Genomic DNA, 8,258 nt, shown 5'->3' with positions numbered 1-8,258 from the left:
TGAGGGGCCATATAGGCCAGGCGCGGGGTGGGCCGGTTGGGGCCGTTTGGGCTGGCCAGCAGCTGGGCCGGCCTGGCTAACAGCTGGGCCAGCTGGCCCAGTGGGGGGGGTTCTTTTATATTTTTTTTTGTTTTGTTTTCTAGTTTTATTTTCTTTTTATTTGTTCCCTTTTTATATGTTTTCTCTAATTTTCAATATACCTTAGTTTTATTAAAATATCAAAGTTGCACCTAATTTAGTATATGTAAATATGCCACAACCACATTTAACTTGGCACACAAAGTAAAATAGTTTGTGATGGCTTATTATTATAAAAGCTTTTAAATATTTGTTTTCGCTACTGCTTTGTTCATTTTAGAGTACTTAAATATTTTATAAAAGTGAGAATTATCCACCACAATTACCTATGCATTAATTGGTTCACTTCGAACATTTAGTTTTTATATTAGAAAACTTTTATTGTTTGCCTTTATTTTAAATTTGAAATTTGAACTGGGTTTTGAACTGACGCAAGTTTATCAACAGTAACCGAGGTGACGTGGCATCATTAGCGTGGGATCACTGTAGCTTAATTATCCGGGCGTCACAATTCTCCTCCACTACAAGAAATCTCGTCCCGAGATTTAAGAGGTGTGTAAGGGGGAAGAATAGGTTACGAAATCCTAGTGATTCTTCTTGATCGTTGTTGCTCTTCTCGAAGAGGTCGATCCATAACATTGATGTCTTCAACCCTATGCTTCAGTCATCATGATGAAGTCGGCTTCCTTTCTTCGAGAACTCAATCGTACTTACGAAAGAATAAAGGGTGGGTATATTCCGGGAGAACGGACCTCTGCAAGGTTGACTATCTGGTAGTTAACATCGGGGAAGGTGGCGGAAAGTAACTCTTGAATTAATACTTAAGAAAATATCGAGAGTAAAGTAAGGAGGTACCATGAGAATTTTCAAACGGGTAGGCAATCGTTCGTTGCCTGAAACAGAGTGTGAAAGGGGTTCAAAGCAACGGAAACAAGTATTGTGTTTAATACCAGGATTGAGGATCACACGGAAGGTGGCTCGTGAATTACATACGAGGCCAGGTGCGAGGAACAACCTTAAAAACAGGGGGGTGTATAGGAGAGTCAGGTTTCGATCCTGTGGAACTGTGGGTTATGGGGCCACCACGTGGTTAAAGTAGGAAGGGCATTGACATCTTGCACGACCATGATAGCAAGGCATGTCAGTGAATAACCGGTCAGTTATGTTGGTAGCATCATTGGTACCAAGGGCGAGGGACAAAGAGAACCATTTTCCTGCTCGTTGAACGAGGCGGACCATTAGGCAAAGTTCTCGTCCATCGATGGATACCAGAATGTCATCAACAGTAGTAACAGGGTCTTACTGACAGAGTTATACACCGAGGTGTTTACATAAGCAGGAGATTATTCCTGCTTAGATCATATAGATCACAAGAAACGTTAAACCAACCAATGGAAGGGAAAATACGATTATCAGATTAAATAGGACAATGGAAAGGAAATTGTGTTTAAACACATATTTCAAGGTTATATCCTACCCAAGGACAAGCAGATCATGATATCCATGACATGATATAATGTAGAAAACTCCTTAGGTACGGGAGAGAATTTTCATGACATTATCCATACAGCGGTGTTTGGATAATTGAGCAGGAAACATTTAACATTGGGCTACAATTGTTCCTGTTCAAAATCGAAGTACCACAGACATGCTTCAAGATAGCATGGACATGGTCAACAGGTGAATATCAGACTTTGGAAACACAAAGGGTCTATTAGAAATAACTTGTAGAATAAGTCTTACAATTTCCTCATGGATGAATGGATAACCTTGCTGAAAAGGAATCTATAATGATAGGTCCTCCAGCCGGGGGGGTGCTAGGCATGACATCATGTTACCGGGTCATCAAAGGATCAACGTCATAACTCTTGGAAAGTTGTCCCAACCATCATATCTGACTGAGATTCAGATCCGATTGGTGTCAGGATACCTGAGACTCAGGATGTCCGAGAAGAAAAGGCGCAACACAAATTGTTGAAATGGCATTGCAAGCTTCTCGGGAAATGAACTATGGGAGCGGGTTTCTGAAGCAATAGTTCACCATTAAACCAAGGAGAGGACAAGGAGGTGTCTGGTGAACTCAACGGCAATTCACCGAGATTCCCAAAAGATGGATTTCCACCATTAAGTGAACAAGGAGATAACATTTGTCAGATCAACTAATATAAGGAAGTATGCTCGAGGAAAACATACACAATTAAACATTGGTTGAAGGGTGCGCCCGAAGTACGGGTTGGGTTGCACGACCAATGTTAGAATGGTGATTCAATTAGCGAAGTACTTAGAATGATCTATCGCCCATTCACTTCAAAGCAATAGGGTTGCTAGAAGTTTTGAATTCACACGTCATAGCTCCATTGTCGGTATTCCAGTTGAAAACAATACGGGGACCAAGGAATGAACGAAGATGGCAAGAAGTATTAAGATATCAAGAATTATTAAGAGGTGGTGAAATTCTCACCACATTCTTGACAAAAAGTGATGGTAATACTTCCGAGGTAAGGAAGATCAACTGCTGGGTAGCAGTGATCTCAAGGTTTACACAAAACGCGAACAAGTTGTGTTGAACGGGAGGCAATAAAGTGGTCGATGAGAACAGGAATCATCAAGGGGCAAGGATGGTATTACCCATCATGAATTCAATTGAATTCCTGGAAGAGCTCATAAGGTTGATGGTGATCACGACACAATTGTCGAGAGATTTCATGCAGATGTAGTCAATCAGCGACGACATCAAGTCAAAGGAATGATGAAGCAAGAGGTTATTGGAACCACAGTTACGACACAAACTCGAACTCAAGCTTGTTGTTTAAGGTGAAAGGGTATGACGAGGAGAAAAGAAAAAAAAATCGACGTAAGGTTAGTTCATCGTCGAAAATTGGTGCTCCGAGAATAAGGACCAGGTAGCACCGTTAGAATCGTCATGTCAATGATATAGCCAAACAGGCTAGGAATGGCGTGATCGGGTACAAACTCATACTTATAGAAGCTTACTGAAGAGTTGTTGAACCGTAGAGCGGACTCGGTTCAGTTATCGGTGTCTTTGAGTGTTCAATAACTCCGAGCCCATGAAAAATTGTAATCGGTGAGTATGTAGTACTTGATGTAGAACTCATAAGAAATTATGCAGTTCCAAGATAATCTCGAGATACCAGGTGGTAATACTCGACGACAGATCAAACTAGAAGTTGAACTGGGGTATTGCTCTATAGAAGGCAAGTGCTTAAACTTGCACAGGACATGATATTTAAAGGAGAACATTGTCAGAACCACGATTGCAAAAAGGCCAGATCTCAGATATAAGATGAACTTATACCAAGGGAATAATTGATTTTAAAAGAAACTTCGATGAGAAGATGTACATCGTGTCCATGGGCATGAACGCAAAGTTCAAGGTCGACTCCCACTTCTCCAATGCACAACATTTCATTCACTTCTCGCGCTCAATGAAGTTGTAGTTTTGAAATTTTATCTGGCAAAATACCATAAGAGTACGACTCGTGAAAACTTTCGAGTTCACACATATTAAGGAAGGCATAGGTTCAACCCATCGGGGCATCTTAGAATCCTATACCAGAAACTTTTAGAAGTAATTAACTCAAGCTCGAAGGCAGAGCATGGTTGAGAAAGCAGACGATACAATTTACCAAAGGCATTATGTATCTGAGAAAAAGGCTCACAAGTTTATTGAATATGAAGGGCGTTGTCAGATAAAATCCAACAAAGGAGCTGGTGGTCCACAAGGGATCTGACGTGAGCATCGGTACTCAACTAGAGGAAGCAGATTATAGAAACAACTGACTAACTCAATTGCCAAATGCAAAGGAATTATGATTTCCAAATCAAGGGATCAGAAGCAATGCTCTGATTAGGGGTGGATAAGTTGAATAGCCGTAGGGTACAATCAAAGACAATTGGATTGGTTGAGAACCAATTCCAGTAAAAAGAATGGCAGCTCAGCCGGAAAAGTAATTTATAAGGATCAATGATGATTGCGTGTATTCGCAAACATATTGAGTCAACAGACTCAAAATGGTAATGACAAGGAATGTCAATATGACACGAGACTTATGGGATTATCCATAATGCAAGCAAGCAAGAATTTCAAGAGCCAAAGGCCCCAAAGGATTTTCGGAAGATCGAATATTATTTCGAAGACTTTTGTGAAACACCTGAACAACTGGGGATGAGCGGATACTCGACAAGTGCGAGGATTTATTCGAAGGGGTATTCATGTGGCAAAGAACTGCTAGGCAGTAGGCACAAAGTATTCTCCGAACAATAGAGAAAACTTCGGGGTATCTTGTAATAACAAGATCAATGGGGGATGATCGTATGAATGGCAAGTGTAAGTAGTTATCCATACGGATTTATCGGTGGTCAGGAATAGCCAAAGTGATGGGCACAAGTCTCGAGAGAACATCAGAGAGTATCTTCGGAATCTTCTGATGTAGCAGGCGATCCTCTGCAATAAGGGGCTCTTCGGGTGGATGCGATCACGAGATCCTAATCTTAGAGTTAGCAAATTCATTTAACCCGAATAGTAGAGAGATCAGAGTCCCAGAGTATAGGTCGAGGAGTAAAAGATCCTACTACCACCCGATGGCGACGTGGGCCCATGGGCCACACAGCCATGTTAGTAAAAGTTTTTGCAACGTTTAGACTCGACTTCGGCCAAGGAGTGTGGAAGGGGGATTCCTACAGGCAGTCGGCTCTGATACCAACTTGTGACGCCCCCGATTCAATCGTACACTAATCATGCATGCAAACGTGTACGATCAAGATCAGGGACTCACGGAAAGATATCACAACACAACTCTAAAAACATAAATAAGTCATACAAGCATCATAATACAAGCCAGGGGCCTCGAGGGCTCGAATACAAGTGCTCGATCATAGACGAGTCAGCGGAAGCAACAATATCTGAGTATAGACATAAGTTAAACAAGATTGCCTTAAGAAGGCTAGCACAAACTGGGATACAGATTGAAAGAGGCGCAGGCCTCCTGCCTGGGATCCTCCTAAACTACTCCTGGTCGTCGTCAGCGGGCTGCACGTAGTAGTAGGCACCTCCGGGGTGGTAGTCGTCGTCGACGGTGGCGTCTGGCTCCTGGACTCCAGCATCTGGTTGCGACAACCAGAAAGAAAGGAAAGGGGAAAAAAAGGGGGGAGAAAGCAACCGTGAGTACTCATCCAAAGTACTCGCAAGCAAGGAACTACACTACATATGCATGGGTATATGTGTAAGGAGGCCATATCAGTGGACTGAACTGCAGAATGCCAGAATAAGAGGGGGATAGCTAATCATGTCGAAGACTACGCTTCTGGCAGCCTCCGTCTTGCAGCATGTAGAAGAGAGTAGATTGAAGTCCTCCAGGTAGCATCTCCAAGTAGCATATCCAGGTAGCATCTCCAAGCGCATCTCCAGGCGCATCGCATAGCATAATCCTACCCGGTGATCCTCTCCTCGTCGCCCTGTAGAAAAGCGATCACCGGGTTGTCTGTGGAACTTGGAAGGGTGTGTTTTATTAAGTATCCGGTTCTAGTTGTCATAAGGTCAAGGTACAACTCCAAGTCGTCCTGTTACCGAAGATCACGGCTATTCGAATAGATTAACTTCCCTGCAGGGGTGCACCACATAACCCAACACGCTTGATCCCATTTGGCCGGACACACTTTCCTGGGTCATGCCCGGCCGCGGAAGATCAACACGTCGCAGCCCCACCTAGGCAAAACAGAGAGGCCAGCACGCCGGTCTAAACCTAAGCGCACAGGGGTCTGGGCCCATCGCCCATAGCACACCTGCACGTTGCGAGGGCGGCCGGAAGCAGAACTAGCCCCCTTAATACAAGAGCAGGCTTACGTTCCAATCCGGCGCGCGTCGCTCCGTCGCTGACGTCTGAAGTGCTTCGGCTGATACCACGACGTCGGGATACCCATAACTACTCCCACGTAGATGGTTAGTGCGTATAGGCTCGTAGCCGACTCTGATCAAATACCAAGATCTCGTTAAGCGTGTTAAGTATCCGCGAACCCCGAACAGGGCCAGGCCCACCTGTCTCCTAGGTGGTCTCAACCTGCCCTGTCGCTCTGCCACAAAGTAACAGTCGAGGGCCGTCGGGAACCCAGGCCCACCTCTACCGGGACGGAGCCACCTGTCCTTTCAGCCCCCTCGTCAGAATCACTTGCGGGTACTCAATGAGCTGACCCGACTTTAGTCACCATCTGTATAGTATGTATGTATGTATAGTATATACCCGTGATCATCTCCCGAAGTGATCACAGCCCAGTAGTATAGCATGGCAGACGGACAAGAGTGTAGGGCCACTGATGGAACACTAGCATCCTATACTAAGCATTTAGGATTGCGGGTAAGGTATCAATGACTGTAGCAGCAATGACAGGCTATGCATCAGAATAGGATTAACGGAAAGCAGTAACATGCTACGCTACTCTAATGCAAGCAGTATAGAGAAGAGTAGGCGATATCTGGTGATCAAGGGGGGGGCTTGCCTGGTTGCTCTGGCAAGAGAGAGGGGTCGTCAACTCCGTAGTCGAACTGGTCAGCAGCAGCGTCGGTCTCGTAGTCTACCGGAGAGAAGAGGGGGAAGAAATAATGAATACGGAGCAAACAAAGCACCACAAAATATATCAAGGCAATACGCGGTGTTCGGTGTGCCCTAACGCGGTAGTAGGTGATACCGGTGAAGGGGGGAAGACCCCCGGGAAAGTATTCCCGGTGTTTCGTGTTTTCGGGCAGAGGAGCCGGAGGGGGAAAGTTGCGGGTTCGATAGGTTAGGGGTGTGCGGCGGACGAACGGACTGCGTATCCGGAATCGTCTCGTTGTTCTGAGCAACTTTCATGTACAAAGTTTTTTCATCCGAGCTACGGTTTATTTTATATTAATTTTAAAAGATTAAATTCATTTTTAGTATTTAGTTAATATTTTAATTAAACATTATCCAGAACAGTGCACGCTGACGTCAGCATGACGTCAGCATGACATCAGCAGTCAACAGGGGTGTTGACTAGTCAAACTGACGTGTGGGTCCCGTTCGTCATTGACTGATTAGGCTAATTAGCAGTTAATTAAGTTAACTACTGTTTAATTAAACTAATTAGCTAATTATGATTAATTAACTTAATTAATCCCTTAATTAGTTAATTAATTTAATTATTTTTATTTATTTAATTATTTTATTATTGTTGTTTTTTTTCTTCTTTTTTTTTTAATAAACCGTTCCAGGGTGGGGCCCCTTGTCATAGGCCCCTAGGCCTAACGGGTGCATGGGCGCACGGGCGCCCGATCCGGATGGAGCCCCAGTGGGCGCGGGCGCTGGAAGTGGCCGCCGGCTCGGCAGTGGCCCGTGGGGCTGGAGGCGGGGCAGCACGGTGGAGCGGTGGCGGCGAGGCCGGGCCGCGGCGACTACGGAAATCCAGGGGCGCGGGCACCGGACACAGCCGCGGGGGGCAACGGCCACGGCGCGAGCGGGCAGGGGTGGTCGCGGTGAGCGCACGGAGAGCGCGGGGTTGCGGGCGCGATGAGTGGGATGGCGAGGCGTGCACGGGGCGCACGCGCGCGGTGGCCGCGGCGACGAGCGTCGGGCGCGCGCGGTGGTGCTCGAGCAGGGGCGGCCGGTGCGGGTGGCGACGGGGAGACGTGCAGAGTGGGCGCAAAGAGGAAGAGGAGGCCATGGCCTCACCGGCGTTGCAGATACGAGGGTCGGCGAGGCTCGGTGGAGCCTTTGGGGAGGAGGACGGGGACGACGGCAACGTAGAGGGGGAGGTCCGGCGAAGGCGTGGCGGTTCCAGCGAGGGCGCCAGCCTGGTGGCGGGGATGGGAGGCGCCCGCCGAGGTGGGCAGCGGGGCGCTGCCCTGATCCAGTCGAGGGAGGTGAGAGGAGGGGCACAGAGGAGTCCGGGAGGGGCGGCGGCCTTAGCGGAGCGGCGGCGAGGGGGCGATCCAGGCGGCATGGGGCGGCGTGGCGGCGGACGAGGGCGAGGTGGAGGCGACGGGTGGCGGCGTCGGGCGGGAGGTTCGTTCCCCTCGATCCGATATGGATCGGGGAGGAGGGGGAAGAGCGACTGGGGGAGGGGGCGAGTGGGGGGAGTGGGTGACTCTGGGAAGGGGTTAGGGTTTCGGGGTGAGGGGCCATATAGGCCAGGCGCGGGGTGGGCCG

The sequence above is a fragment of the Triticum dicoccoides genome, chromosome 7B, assembly GCF_002162155.2.
Source record: "Triticum dicoccoides isolate Atlit2015 ecotype Zavitan chromosome 7B, WEW_v2.0, whole genome shotgun sequence".
In the NCBI taxonomy this organism is placed as follows: Eukaryota; Viridiplantae; Streptophyta; class Magnoliopsida; order Poales; family Poaceae; genus Triticum; species Triticum dicoccoides.
This window is presented reverse-complemented; position numbering follows the sequence as displayed.